Source organism: Phaenicophaeus curvirostris, chromosome 36 (assembly GCF_032191515.1).
Source record: "Phaenicophaeus curvirostris isolate KB17595 chromosome 36, BPBGC_Pcur_1.0, whole genome shotgun sequence".
Taxonomy (NCBI): Eukaryota; Metazoa; Chordata; class Aves; order Cuculiformes; family Cuculidae; genus Phaenicophaeus; species Phaenicophaeus curvirostris.
The window spans coordinates 933208-949171 of record NC_091427.1 but is presented as its reverse complement, the minus strand read 5'-3'; positions in this window follow the sequence as shown (position 1 = coordinate 949171).

The window sequence follows — 15964 nt, the reverse complement described above, 5'->3', positions numbered from 1 at the left end:
GGTTTCTGTCAAGTAATGACTATCTGGTGAATGCACAGTGAAAATTTTCTAGAAGCTTGTTTTACCTGTGACCTTTGCTGGAACTTCTTCAGGCTTCTGGTGGGCCATTAATGCCTGAGAACCCTGTTCCAGACCGTGCTTTCCCACCTTCCCCCTGGGGCTGCATGTCATGTTGGCCCTGTGGGTGACCATGGAGGAAGCACTGAGTCAGGGCTGCAGAGCTGCTGGTGTTAACGAGGCAGTGCCTAACGAGGGATTGGCATCAGCTGGCACCCCTGGGCTTGCAGCCCCAGCCAGGGTCGGATGGGGCTTGGCACACAATCTCTGTGTTTGCTGAGGAGAGGGCTCTGCTGCGGAGTCTGCCACGTCGTGATGTGGGAGCTCTTGGGTTGTTGCAGGTAAAGCTATATAGATTTTTTTATGTTTTTAATGGGTTTGGTCTGGTTTACCACACAAGTGACGTTTGCCTCCCTGTGTCTTGGGTGGGTTTACAATGTCCTGTGTTGCTCAGTAGATGTTCAGGGCTCCTGTTGTGCTTATAGCACCGGGTTTTGTTGTGGCTTATTTTCTCCTGTTAGAAGTCTAAGCCGTTAGTGAATAAATGCATGGAAGGCTTTATCCAAAGGCGGGGAATGCCTTCGGTATTGTTTGTACCAAGCCAGGTATCAGTGGCGTCCTTGTTTGCCTCTTGAATGGCTCTGTGTCGCTGCGGGCTGCTTTGGCGAGCAGGAGGGAGTACGGCAACTGGCTGTGGAGAACAAAAGCTCCTCTTTCACTGGTTATGAGAATTTTTGTTTATTTTCTTGCTTTCAAAATACCTCATGTTTATGACCCGAGTGTCTCTTTTATGGTGGAGAGCATTTTTCCTTGCATGAAGGCGTTTCCTTACCTTAAAACCGTAAAAAGGGATGCTTGTTGAAACTGGATTTAGTCTATAAAGAACTAAAATCTATTATTGGGAAAAAACCTCTTGAAAGTGTGGAAGAAATTTTATCAGAAATGTTCCGAGTGCTCTGAACTCCACATTTGCCCCCTAGTAAAAGATTATGGGGAGTCACTTGGGATGTTTTCCTAAGTGTGTATTTTTACTTAAAATTCTCCTCAAGTATTTCCTGGTGTAGAAAAGAGCATTAAGAGCTACAACTGATTGTTTATAAATAATAAGCAAATTAGTTAGCTCTCCTGCAGGATCCTGGGCTTGGAAGAGTCTGGGTCTGAGTCTCCTGATGCTGCTCAGGTGGGTGAGGTGGGGAGCTGCCCCTCTCTCAGCTGTCTCCTACTTGGGTCTGCCCTTTCTGAGCTTCTTGGAAACACCGTGTGTGCTGGAGGGGTGAAATGTCGCATCCTGCAAATGCCTGGAATGTGGTGTTTGTCAACTCGCCTTCAGTTTTGTACAATATTTCTTGGGTAAGAGATGGGAGTAGTTTGGCTTTTCCCTGATGGCAGGTGTGTTGCGCTATCTTGAGGCTTAGTTCTGGCCCCTCTGGAGAGTGCATTGGCTTCTAGCTGAATGAAAAATACTGCAACCCCTTCCACAGGTATTTATAGAAGCAGAAACTGATTAGTACTTGTCAATATGACACTAATAAGACTTAGTGTCCTACTGGGGCAGATCCAGACCCCACCTGAAGCAGTGTTCTGCCTCTTGACAGTGGCACTTGAAGAAAAGTATAAACCCCAGAAAGCAGGGGGATTCCCAAGTACTCTAACAGTGTCCTGCAGCAGAGGCTCAGGGGCCTCCAGAGGCAGTTTGTAGAGATGCAGGAGATAGCAGTGGATTTTTCTTCTGTGGAACAGTCAACCTCCCCTTGAACTTGGGCTTCTCACATTTGTGTAGTGCATTCAGGTGGCAAAAACATGAGGGCAATGTGTATCTTTCAGAGATGAAGGACTATCGATTAGAAATGACGCGGTAAACTGAAATTTACTGACACAAATGACACAAATTTGATTACAGTAACCTTGATCCTCTACACCAATCAACAGCTGCTCCTTGAGCATCAGTTTGAGCATCAGGCGCTTTGTGGCTGTCTAGAACAGAGGATAACCATTGTTTTGATGAAGAACAGCAAACAACAACAAAGGTAGCTGAAAGTTTGTATGCTTTAAAGGTGCTTTAGTCATCTAGATTTCTTCTAATTAAAACATTGGTCTTCAACTTACAATGGGTTTTAAACAGTTGATCGTGCTTAGATTTCCTTTTTGCTGTCTTTTGGGAAAAGTGCCAACCACTCTGATCAGGATAAAAACGAGATGCGATAACTATTTATAGACTGGGCATATTACTGTTCTGATATTCCCTGTAAAGAATTCATCAAAAGTGGGCTGCGTTAGCTTTCGACCTTCATGAAAGTTGTTTTTTTCTTGGTTTTTTTTTAATTAAGCCTGCAGTAAGAAGGATTTATATATAAAGCTTAAAAATATGGTTATATAGGAATATTCAATCTAAAAATATGACTCTAAGGGGACATTTTCAAGATATCATTCCCACACTAGGGTGGAGAAGGGCAGCAATTAAAGCAGTTTCAACTCTAACAAAGCCCTCCCAAAGGCAAGAGAATTTTCACTCCTCTTCATGTTGTTTTTTTCCTGACCTTTCTTTTCCTTAGCAGTACAATACACTTGGACTTTTTCAGGTCCTAGGCCAAAGCATTATCGTCTGCCGATTGTTATTTAGGTACCTTCACGCTGCAGAAGCAAAAGATGTGGCTTTCCATGTCTTCTGTTTTATATTGCATTTTGACCCTTGTCTCTGCTCTTGATTTCTATTTCAATATGGAAAATGCTGCAGCAGTTGGAAGAGAGAGTCCTAATTTGAGCAACTCCTGCCTGCTCAGAGCAAGAAGTGGTTGTGTTTTGATTCCCCATCTGGAGTATTTATAGGTTGCTTCGAGTATTTATTTTTAATCATGTACCAGAAGCTTAAAAATGTTGAAAAAGAGCATAGTTTGCATCAAGTGTCAGACTGTGTGGCTGGTATCACTTACTCCATCTGTTGCTGCTGTCTCCCATGTACAGAGCTTACCAGGTGTGATGTGTTTACTTTCTTGGCAGAGTGGCAGCAGTTTCATGGGATAATCTTTGACATGAAACAATTTGAAAATGTCTCCAACTGCCAATTATTTTCTTCTTTGCATAGCAAGTGATACATTTTGAGTATGTGTCCCTTTTTAATACTTCATTGCTTGGAACAACCTCCTCCTGCAGTTGTCTTTTCCAATAGGAGTGTTAGAAACTATAATGTGGATTATGTTCCCTGTTGTAAATGCCATCAAGGGTGTGAGAATAAGTTATTTATTCTCAGTGCCTAATCTCTGTTAGAGCACTTTCCAGTAGGCTCTGGGTTCCCATGCAAAGCTGACCGACATTCGGAGTAGCTGCCAAAACTTCTCTCTTCATCCTTTCTGCTGGAAACATTTGCTTAGCTGTGGAATTGCACCTGGGGAAATAAAAACAGCTTCATGGCTTAGAAAGTGTCTTTGCTTTTAGGGCTGGCTTTGTTTTATATCAAGCTGCCAATGAAAGATTGTTCCAGAAGTAGCTCCTCTTTTTGGCATGGACGATTGCACAGGAGCTCTGATTAAGTAGTGTGTTGTTCTAGGATGGGCAAATCCAAGCTAACCACTGCAGACTGTACGTGGGACGGCAGGGTCCTGCAGAGTCAGTGAGGCGTGAAGGGTTGTGTTTCTCTGGTGTTCAAACAGCTCTTGTAACTACCAGTCTCTGCCATGTAAATATTAACTTGCATCTCATGGACATTTTGGATCCATCTCAATGGGCAATTTTCTGTGCGCATCATGTCTTTGAGATGATGGGAGCAAGTTAGAGCTGCTTGAGTGCTGATTTGTTTTGTTCCTTGTATGTTCACGCTTAGGATACATTTTTCACTCATGTACCAAGTGTCTGGAGGTTTGTGTGGCTCAGCAGTTCTGCCCCTTCCCTTTGTGTTTTACGTTGAAGTAGACTTGGGCTGTCCTCCAAAAGCATCTAAACTCTTTGGTGAAAATCATTAGGAATAATAGAATGATTTAATATATTATGATTTAATTCTAGGATTAATTAGTGCTCTGTCTTACAGTTTAATGTCTTACAGTAACTTAAGCTTTATGTGGGGTGGCTGGACTTTGGCACCGATGCAGAAATGTGCTTACTCATTGCTTCTCATGTAACTTGGGAAAGATGTCAAAGATAAGTCAGTCATCTTATGCATTTTCTGACTTCTTCCAGTGAGTAGAAATGCTCATGTTACTACCAGAGGGGGAGCTTCTCCCATCAGCACTGAAGAACTAAAAAGATCTCTGTCAGTCTCAGAACGCAGCCTAGAGCTGTGTCCGTCCTTGTGGCTGTGAGTGCTGGGTCCCCTCAGGTGTGTGGTTTGGTAGAACATAGGAAAGAGGATCTACCTTGTTGCTAAATGCCTGTAAGGTGGAAATGCCAGTTAGTGGGAAATGCCGGTGTCAGCAGCAACTAAGAAAGCGGGGCTTGATTTTCAAATAAATGAGGAATGAAGAGGGAAATGCAAACAGAATACAGAACTAGGAATGGATAGATCACCTCTCCCATTGCAGTTGTTTTGGGGGTGGGTGACTCATTTCTTAGGCATTTTATTTTTAAAAACTTGGTTTGATTCGGTTAACATCTCCTTCTATAACCCAGATTTCCTGGTTTGTCTTGTATTTTCCCTGTTGATTTTAATTATCGTAGTGTCAACAAGTCAATGTACTTTTGTAGAACTAAGTAGAAGCTTCCTAAGGTAGTTTTTTTTTAGTGAATCCTGACTGTCTAATTTTAAAGGCCTTCTAGTATTCTATCTTACTGCATTGATTCCTGATTTTAATGACCATACCAACACGTTTCAAGCCTTCCTTCTGGTCTCAAGAAACCTGGAGATGGCAAATTCCAAATTATGTAGTGCTGTTCGGACAGTCTGTTTCCAGGAAGCTGCAATGGTGCATCAGAATCCACTTTCTTTTTGCAGGAGAATCCGTACTTTACTGTGTTGTGGAGAACTCGAAGCCAGCTGATTACAGTTACTATTTTGGCAAAATGAACCCATTACTCCAAACAAATGCAGTGGGTTTCTTATGTGAATTCTACAGCAGATGGTCAGAGGTGCTGATTAGCTTGGCCTGTTGGAAGAGTGGAGACTGCTTGACACAGCCATCCTCTGGGACAGCCGTGTCCAGGTTAGATCTTTCTGGCTGTTGGCTCATGGCAAAACCTCTTCCAGCACTTACCCTGACGTGTTTCATCCTGAGCTCGGGTATGGTGTAATATTTCTGATTTTCTATCCTTGCCTACCGATCCTGCTGCTACACAAATTCACAAGGCACCTTTATTAAATGCCAGGCACGGTTGTGGAAAATGAAGATTGCAGGCGTTGCATTTACATTGCAATATATTTTGCAGTCTTGTTTGTGAGTACCTTTCCCCAGCGCTCACCTGGCTGTAATACATATGAGCATCTACCTGAGCAGTTATTTACTGCTGGTAAGGCTGTTGTACATTAACTCGGGAGAAGGTAAATCTCTTGGCTCTGTTTACCTTTATCCTTTCTCTCATAAAATATTCATGCTCATAATCTTAGTAGCTCACAGACCGAAAGATGAGCCAAAAAAAGAGGGAACAGTTCCTCTGAACTCTGCTGAGGCATTTGGGAGCTGTTCTGATTCATGTCTAGGGATTTCACAAGGATTTGACACGCTTGATCTTTAGCTTGTAATTAATTGTCAGAGCTGCTATCAGCTTTAGAAATCGGCTCCCACTAACTGGCCCGGAATAGCGGTGTTGGTCTTTCAAACCATTGCCTTTGATGTGTGAAATCAGTTGCACCAGGAGCATGTTCTTTTCCCAAGTAACAAAGAGATTCATGTTCTATAATGTCATCTGATTTGTTTGAAAATGTTAACACTTCACAATGCTTTCTGTGCGTGGTAAGGGTGTGTTAAATTTAGTCTTATAAAATGCTTGGTTTGAGGAAAGAAATCTTCATCTGGCTACCACTTGTAAAAATCACTAGATGTGTGTGATTTCAGTGCTTCAGGGTTTGGTTTAGTGCAGTATTCTCTATTAAGGCAGTTGGATGACAAAAGCACTCATTTGCCACTGAAAGTGCTGTTTGTGAAGATAGCCATCTCCTCTCTTTTGCTGTCAGTGGGTGCCTGATGGCTAATAGAAGCTTGGAACTGGTAGTTTCAAGGTTTTTTTCCTCCTGCTCCCTTCTCTGCTGCAGTAAAAATAATAGGCTCAATCGGATGGGTCTTTGTCTCTGCAAATAATACTTTAATAAAGAGTAAATGCATAGGAATGGTGGGAGTGTAGGGAAGCTCCCTGCAACTGCTGCTAACTGCAGCGTGTCTTTGGGGTTCCACCCTCTGGTGATGTTCTGCACGGAACGAGGGGTGTGCTGTGGTAGAAAGGGCACCTTTATCTGTGTGGGAAGAGCACTGCTGGCAGAGGTGTCTTATCAGGGTGTATCCGTGTTCCTGTACGTGTGCTGTTGTGGTTTTGTTTGGCGCCTGACTCCGTGTGTGTTCTCTGGGACTGGCCCTTAGGAATCCTGTCTGTGAGGCTGCTGGATACTTCTCAGCCCAGGGGATCCGAGAAATTACGAACAAGACTGAAAAATACCCATATGTGTATTAGAAAGGCATGCAATAGAGCTTGTTAGAGCTGGCAGCCGTGTCCAGTCCTGTCTCCCCCACTCTGAGTACGAGGACAAGTAAGATCCTGGTGTTGTAGTGCATATTCTCAGAGAAGGAAAAGGTCACTTGACAGTTGACTTTAACTGCTTTCAGTAATATTTGACGTTTTAATAATTTGTTTGTTGAGGATGTGGCTGCTCACACTGAAAACTGAGGCTTTTTGCAGTGAATGTGAATATTTTTTGTCTCGGTTTAGCAGAGAAATATATTTGAATGTATCCAGCCGTAGCATTAATTTGTAAGCTTTATTTGTGAGCTGTGGAAAGGTTAAACTTTGTTAAGCATTTTTAAAGGTGGAAAAGAAGTATAATTCTTTGAAGTAGATTTTTCACATTTAGTAGTGTTTATTTCCAGGGACGTGGTGTGTTTCTTCTGTGGCAGGGATCTCGAGAGCAGCCAAGAGGAAAGAGGAGAGCTAGTCAGCTGAGACGTTACACTTGTGTCGATTCTGAATGCCTGGTGATCCAGATGAGGAGCTGCACAAGGCTTAACCAGCCATCTCCTCCTGGCCCTGCTCCTGGAGGCAAGAAATCTTCTACATGCCCTGAAGCTGCTCTTTGAGGGGGAAGCAGCTGCCTGAGTTTCTTGAAGCCCTCCTGATGATCAGTAACTAAACAGACTGTGCTTTGGAGAGCCAGGCTGAAGGTGGGCAGGGGGGTGTGTGCAGCAGGTCCAGAGCGGGTAAGTCCTTGCCAAGACGACCAGGTTCTCTGACACATGAACCCAGACTGGGTATTCATCTCTAATTTTCTCGCTTGGGGCAGCTGCTGTTTAACTGCCCTGTACCCTTCCCTGTGGGAGCAGGAGCTGCTTATAGCCGGGGTGGAACCCCTGCCAAGAGCACAGGGGGGAAGATGGACAAGGTGGGAGCACTGTTCTGGGCTAGTTGTGGCTCCTTCAGTCTTGCGACTCTTTTTCCTTTAATGGTTTTCAGTTGAATTGCTCTACGAGTTAAGTTAATGAGACAAAAACTAAGCTGGAGCCAGTGGTGCACGTGCCATAAATGTGCTTCACTGCTTTACGAACATGTGCTCTGGAGAGCAGCTGTAGGGAGCTTTGAAGCCTTTTTTGGCAAGGAGCTGTGTGGCCCGAGCATCTCCTATCACCGCCTCAACAGTGATAGGTGGTTTATATGCCTTTTTACTCTACCTTTCCTTCCTCTTTGCTTTTGTTCAGGCTGTTCGTGTACGTACACGTTGCTTAATGTGTGTAGATGGCATGCAAGTGATAGAAATGCCTTAGATTCCTGCCAGTGAAAGGTATTACTGGACGTCTGGTTGGAAAATGTCTGGAAGTGTACACAACCCCACAGCTTCCAGAGCAAGTTTGTTACAGGGCATTCACTGCCCTATGCTTACAAGAGAGGTAGATGTGGGTATAAATTATGCACGCGTATAGGAATGGACTTTTAAAAGGACAGCTGTTACAAGGAGGCTGTGGAAGGTAACGTGATATGCCGGAGAAGTCTCTTGGGCTGGGTGCTGCTTTTTCATTTGCCTCCTAGCGAAGCGTTCTAACTCATTTTAACTGAGAATTTAATCTGAGTGTCTGAAGAGTTTATTTTGGCCTTTTGCCTCCTTCAGGACAGCCCTAGTGATAAAACAGGCTCTGGCATGGACCCTCTCTGAAGTTCAACCCTGGTGCATTAGACCTGTTCACAGCTCCAGAAATTCACTCTCACCGTGCCTGGCTGATTTCAGTGGGAGTCTGCACTGGGCTGATCAAGAGCAATTAGTAATTTGCTGGAGTCTTCTCTTTCTTTTTTTGGTATTTTTTTGTGCACGTTTTTCTGTGGTTTCTGTTCACCAGCCTTTGGAAAATAAGCCATCTGTGTTAAATCACATGTGTGATAGTAAATCCCTACTAACTGAAGGATGAAAAGGTGTTTAAAAGTCACTGTCGTAACTTTTCCTGTGTTTGTCATTGACAGTTAAGTATCTCTTAAGAAACTTACAGCCCTGTGCAAGGAATGCCCATCTTCTGAGGCCCCCCTGCACATATGTACAAACTTGCAAAAGAGGCAAATACTCTTTAAAAGAATTTGAGTTCTTACTGAAACGATTGAGGATCTGAACTATGATTTGTGTTGGTGCAGTCTAACGGTGTGGACAATTTGAGGTTTGTTTGCGCTTTTGCAGTTCAAGCGGTCCCAACCCTCACTTCTGCCACCTGAGATACAGGAACCAACCACTGACTTTCTGCTGAAGAGCCATGTGGCACAAAATGCTTTGCAGTTTGGTTTCTTGTTTTAAACTTGCTGCATTCCACTGCTTTTAACAGAAGCTGCAAATGTGTGTGCCAGCATATGCCACCACTGGGAAATCTCCGTACTAAAGTTACTGAAATTAACTTGAAATACAAACATGAAACTTGGACCTTGAAAGCAAAGAGCAGAAGTGCTGCAAAAAGCACCAGGTGCTGGGGATTTTGGAACATATGAGGCCATGCTGGGGTTAGGAGCAGTGGGAGATGTCCCTGCGCAAGACAGTGAATTGAAGTCTTCTGAATGGACAGAGCAAAGTTGCTCAGGGGACAACCTGATACTGTGAGTGGTGGGGAAAGGGAAAATATTGAGTCTTAAGTGTTTTGTTTTAGTGGCAATGAGAATACAGTCAGTACTTTAAAGCAGGAACAGCTCTTCCCCCTCCCCTGATGGAATTAGGCCTAATTTCAAAGGAAGTTACAGCTGTAACTAAAGATGAAACTCAAGAAATTTTGTAGCATCAGAAACGAGTAGTTGGAACATCTGCTGTTTAACCTTTCAAATCAGATACCATTGTTTTATTCCTCTTTAGATGGAGATGTTTCAAAACAGCTGTGAAGTACGTGGGAGGAACAAAACCTCCCCAAACTCGCCGCCTCTGGGTACTCTTATCAAAAACAACATAAAAAAGCACCCATCAAAGGGATGGAGAAAAGTTAGTACAAAGGAACTAATTCTACTCATGTTGAATAGCATCTCCAGGAACAAAAATAAATTGCTTAGAGCATCAAATAATTAGTTTGTAGATAGGATCCAGAAATGGGGATAATTGTGTTGTATCTTTGAAGCAGAGGGTTATTTTCTTACGATCCTTAAAAGCAGACATGCAAGCTGTTTATCCAGGTGGTATTAATGAGTTAACCTTAGTTTATGATCAGATTCCTTTGGTGGTGAATCCAGTTTAAGGATAAATGAGCACAGGCAGTTGGTGTTGCTGAATGAAGGAGAAGCAATGCTTAATTGTTTACAGTAACTTAGAATTAGCTTTGTAGTCAACTAAAACATAACCCAGATTCTATAGAAAGCTTAACTGGTAGCTTGAGGTCTGTAAGCCTTGCGTTCCCATGGGCAGTGTCTGTGACATGCTTCCTTAACTTGGAGGTGGGTTGGTCCTGATTATACAAAGGATAATTTTACAGTTTAAATATTTCCATAAGTGATATTTGCAGTGGATCTTTAATATTTCAGTAGGTGAGAGCGATATTTGCAGTGGATCTTTAATATTTCAGTAGGTGAAAGCTGTGTGGGGTTTCTGTTTAGGAATAGTAATTATTGAGGGCTCATTGCTCAGTGCATTTCATGTGGGGAGTGAGGTCTCTGTTTATGGATTGAGCCAGTGCTTGCTAAGAAGTTTTAGAAGCTTTCTTGCAGCATCTGTTTTGCAATGACAATGTTTATTCCTAGATGGCAGGGGAGTGAAGGCTGTTTCACTCTGTTGCAAGCACAGCTCATCATCAGTCTGGTAACCTGAAGAGAGCAGTGTTTGAGTTGAAAGCTAAGGAATATTTAGGCAGGAGAGTGTTTGGTCTCTGAAGTAATGTGTAAATGGTCTCACGCCTTAAGAGCTGCTCTTTGCACTAGGACTCTGGGCTTTGCTCAGAGCTACATGGAGCCTTTTGGCGTCTTTCCTGCCCTCACTCATTTCAGCCACAGCCTGACTTCCTAGCAGCTAGAGTTAAGTGCCTTCCATGACGTGTCCTCTCTGTGCTGTTCCTCTGTCTCTGTGCACTCTGGATCAAGCCCTGCATGTATTTCCACTGCAGTGGTTCAGAATGCAAGAGGTGTTATGTTCTACAGGGATATCAAATCTTGTCAGCAGCCTATACTCCCTTTTCATTATTCATTTGCATTTTCAGATCATCAGAGCCCTGCTTTCTCTCTTCGTTGAGAATGTTTCATCTCCAGCCTAGGTCCAGCAAGAAACAGCAAGATGTTAAATGTCACAGATACAAAAACCAAACAAATAAGTTTCCTGGGCAGGTCTGTGCCCTGCATCTCTGGAGCAGGAGCTGATACTGTATTTCCTGCTTTGTTTTGGATGAGAGCAGAAAGACAGGGAATAGAAATTCACCGTACTCCAAAATGATGGCTTACCATCCTACCTATGAAATGAGTTTTGGGGTGCAAAGGTGCTTCAGTACTGATGCTGTTCTTTGTTTTTTATCTCTCTGGGAACAGGACTGGAGGATTATGTTTGCCGAGTTCCTTCTTTCAGTTTCCTTTGGACTCTTAAACAGAACCCCCTGAAATCCCAAAGGAAACCCAACTCCACAGCAGAACCTGGGGAGGAGTCAACTTAGTGGGGATGTGGCAAAGAGACTTTGCCTCTGTTTAACTTAAGAGAAATACTGAAGTGTCTGGCCTTGCTGTCTTTGTAACTGAGGATGGTTTGTAGGTAGGAGTTGTTTTAAGGTAGGAAAATGTACCTTCTTCAAGAGTCTGGACAGTGCCTTTGAGTAGACTGAAGCATCGCATAGTCCATGAACTCCTTGTGGTGATTGACAGCTGTGGTGCAAATAAATTCTGGGTGCGTCTGTGGTTTTGTGTAACTGATACCTTGTGCTAAAGCAGAGAATTGGCTGGTTTTCTAACAGTGACAACTGAAGGTCAGTACTGAACTGGGTTGTGTTTGAATCATTTGTGATGTAATGCTCTGCATCCAGTTAAAAATCTCCTGAAAAATCTTTTCCATGCAGTTATGAATGTCTCTGTTTTTGGAAATGCTGCTATCAAATGCCTGTGCTGCTTGGAAAAATGCCCTTGTAACCTGATTAATTTTTGGTCTCTGTAGCCTGACTTTGTAGTCCCAGTTAGTCCTGGAAGACATGGCTTTTGCTTAAGTAATAATCACTTCCAGTTCCCCAAGAGTCGAAAAACCTGACTGCACCACTCCTACAGGAGTTGGAGATGGGAGTTACAAAGCTGTTTACACAATAATAAATGTGTTCAGGGTCTTGCAGTAACTGAGATGGAGGAGAAAACCCTCGTCTCGAAACAAACCCAACAAACGTTACTATGTAGCTTGGGTTGTCTTTTTAATGGTTCAAAAGTTGATTCTCGCTTATTTGGAAATCTCCAGCCACAGAACGAAGAATTGCGCAGTGATAATTTGGAATGCTAAGTCGTGTTAAATCAAAGCAGAATTTAGACATTAAGGAAAGGAATGTTTCAGACTGACCATAAGGAAATACTCCCTCGTGCGTCAGGCTAGAGGAGGTTTTCCAGAGGATATTCACTGTCATGTAAGCTCCTGGGGACAGGGACAATTCCGAAGCAGTGGTGAGGGTCGTGAGGAAAGCCATGATGATGATGGAACCCCCATCTGTTTCCAAGCATTAGAAGCAGAACCAGAAAGTGAGTAAGTGCAGTGAGTTCCTTTTCTGGGTCTTGGAAACATCTTTCCTGTTTTGTAGAGATATGCTCATGCCCAATGTGCAGCTGCTGCTAGAATCTCTTACCCTAATGTTGCTGGTTATTGATTAAAAATTGAGGTGAAGTCAAGTGCTTTTACGTATGAGCTGGCTGTTACCATGCTGCTGGCGTTCTTGAAAGACATGAGTTTGCTTTTATAACTGTTATGTTCTTGTGCTTGTTGCTGACTGTGGACTGCTGCTTGAATTTTTTATCTAAAGAAATTGTTTATCAGTTCTTATTTCGCACATACCTCCAACTCTGGGCTGTTTGGCAGGCTTGTATTACTGTCAGTGTTTGAAAATTTCATGTTACTAGTGTTAATGAAAATGTATTCCTTTTTAGTTTGACTAAAGGATAAGCCTTGAGCTGATGAAAGACATCTTCTGCCACTTTTCTAGTTCTGAAATGGGACAGCAGTATTTTGAAAGCACAGAATATTTTGGTACTTGGGTGTAAATTGACTTTTACCGTGGAGAAAGGTAGTGGATTGACTGCTGTTAATTGGACTGTAATTTAAACAGCTCTGTTTTCCGCAAAGGTTTCTTTTGTACCACTTTACTGAGTTAGCCCAGAGAGGTTATGCTGCTGTATTCGATACGATACTAACCTGGCAGTTTGGGATAGCTTTTCATACTGCTTGACTACCATAAAAGCCACGGTGATGCATCTCTCAGGTTGGTTTTGGGCACATGGGGAAGAAGTTTTCAACTTCTCAATTTTCTGAGATACTTTACTGTCAGTCCTGATATCGTTGTAAAGAAGGAGAATGGAATATCCTAAGCTAAAAGCAAATATCGAGGGAACGCTGCTGTGTTACTTTATGCAGGTGGCCTGTACCCTCATGCAGTGGGCGGTGTTCTCCCTTGCTGTACCTGGGCTTCAGGTCAGGTGTTATGTGCCTCGCAACCCAGATACTACCCATGGCTGTCCTGGATCTCTTCCCACGCTTCCAACAGATTTTAAACCACAGTGGCAGCAATTAAGCGTAGGCCTTTGCAGAAAGCCTGCTGTAGCACGAGAGGTCTGAAGGCAGATCAGGTTTTTGAACACAGCTGTGGAAGGCAGGGGAACAGCCTTTTGGGTAGGATTACTGTTCTGTCACATTTTATCGGGAGGTGTTTTTTCAGTGTAAACTCCGTTTTTTGTCAAGTTCTTTTGTTGCTTTGTGTCAGAATCCGGAATGCGATTTTATATCCTTTTGCCTTGAGGCTCTTGGTAGTCTAATGCAGTAATGCAGTTTAAAGAGATGTCACCAGCCTTGTTTGCCCTGACTTCTGCCAGGGTCTTGGACCCATTGCTGAACGCTGTTTTCCTTCCAGAAAATATTTCCAGACATAAAAGACATAATTACTCTTGTAAACCCGAATTTGCTTTTCTGTCCCTTGGTTTACTCAAGACAGGAGTTCTGTTGTTGCCAACAGAAGCAAAAAATCTAAGTAAGCAAAGCATGTTCAAGAAAGGTTCACAACCTGGGGAGAAAGCATTCTCCTGCCTTTGAATTCGATTAATAAATATGCCTTTAAATTGTCATTACCTAGTGCAGTTAATTAAAATTCAATGGCTGTCACAATTGGCCTAATCACAAATGTAATAAAACTGTTGTGTTTAGTATTGGAAACATTGCTGTAAAGAAAATGGTGCTCTATTCAACTTTGGAAAAAGGCAGGCATGCCCTGTTATCCTAATATTCTCCTCCTTGCAGACAATACGTTCTATTTGTAAGGGCAAATTATAGGTACTAGTAAGTATATTTCAGTGACACTATAATTAAAATTGTGGTTTAATTGTGGTCTACAAATACATGTGCTACAGCTTCTTAAAGAATACTTCATTTTGCTGACAAAACGGTGTTGTCAAGAAAGCTACCAGTGTTAAGTGAACGATTTGGCTTAGACACTGACACTAACCTTCTGTAAAGATGTTTAAAAGCATTTAAATAAATCAATTGAAACTTCCAAGCTCTAAACTACACGGAGAAGTATAAAGATGTATTAAAAAAATGGGGTTTACACATGCCAAGCAAGAATTTTTCACTAGTCTTTGTGGGATTAGGATTACGCATTGATTTATAGGGAAGTAGGCTGCTCTTAAGCCTCTGCCTGTTGCCTGCTTTTAGGTATTTGGGTCTGAGCTGAGGACTGCACTGGGTGATCTGCAGAGCTCCCTTCCCATCCCAGCTGTTCTGTGATTCTGTGGCTCCTGAGTACACAAGTTCTCTACTCATCCTCCTGCCTCCTACGTGGAACTCTGATTCATAGTTTAATAGGCAAACAAATGCTTTTTTTTTGTCATCTCAGTCCTGCAATGTGAAACTGGTAAGACTTTGTGTAGGAATAAAGCTGGTTTTAGTACAGATTGTCTTGCCAGTCAGCCAGTCCTCAGTCCTGATTTATGAAATAGATTGGTAGACCCCATATTTCAGATGTCTTTTAAACCTAAGTGACTGTTAGGTGGGGATAGCCAGCTGTTCAGGAGAGCATTGACTTGACCTAATAGTATTGATCACTTTAATTTTGGACTGGTTGAAGTTCATTGGTGTTCCTATTCCTGCAGCTGTTGCTTTTGGGTCATTGGCAGGAATCTATATTAATCACTGTCTCTGTAGTGACATGCTGGCACACTACTCTATCAGGATTAGCTTTGTTTTAGCCCAAAACCTAATCAGCACCATCAAATAACTCAAAACAGCAGCTTGCCAGAAGATGTCAGCCTTGTTTATGCAATGTATGCAAGAAATCCTCTGGCAATAACCTTCCCACAGGTTTGCTGTCTCTCTCCTAAAGCAAATAAATTTCCTTGGGTGCTCTGTAAAAGAAAACACTTTCATGAAGCTATGTCTTTAGGCTGACAGGGGCTGGAAAATTACTACAGTCACTGGCCTAGATGTTGATCACCATGCTAACTCTTTGTGCTACTTCATTTTTTTCAAGTCAGAGGTATTTAACCTAGTGGAGGCTCATCACTGCAATAGTGTTATTTCATGTGTCTGAAAATACCCGTTTTGTGATCATCTGATGAATGTAGGATTGCTTAATCTAAGTTAGATATAGTTAGGTATTTTACAGCAGCATGGTTGGTCTCTTTGATCTTCACACTGTTAGTTCATGGCAGGCTGAACAGAACGGACGTGCACCGTGTGCTTTGGCCAAAACGGGGCTACAGGAGCATCTATTGACCTCCAAGTTGAGTTGGCTCTGTATTTGATGACCTATGCATTTATTAAATTAAAAATGCATTATGGTGTGAAGAGATACTTTAGAACACGAACCACTGAGACTGAGGGTGTTGAGTTGTCCCAGAGTCCTCTTGTCATACACGAATGACTCGAGAGGGTTAGTGGTTGGATGCCTGTACGTAGAGGAGAATGATAAGGTGGCACTTAGAGGAAAATACCACATCTTAAAAACCCATGGTCTGTTTGCTGTCTATTTTCCTTAAAAGCCATCTGGTCAAAACTGCCCAAGCCCCGGTTTATTTGCTTTGGGTGCTCTGGGGGCTCCAGACTGTTCAGTGGTTCAGTGACTTCACATGGCTTTGAGGGGGAAGAGAATCAGGACCTCTTGCTCCTGGTTTGTTTTCTCAT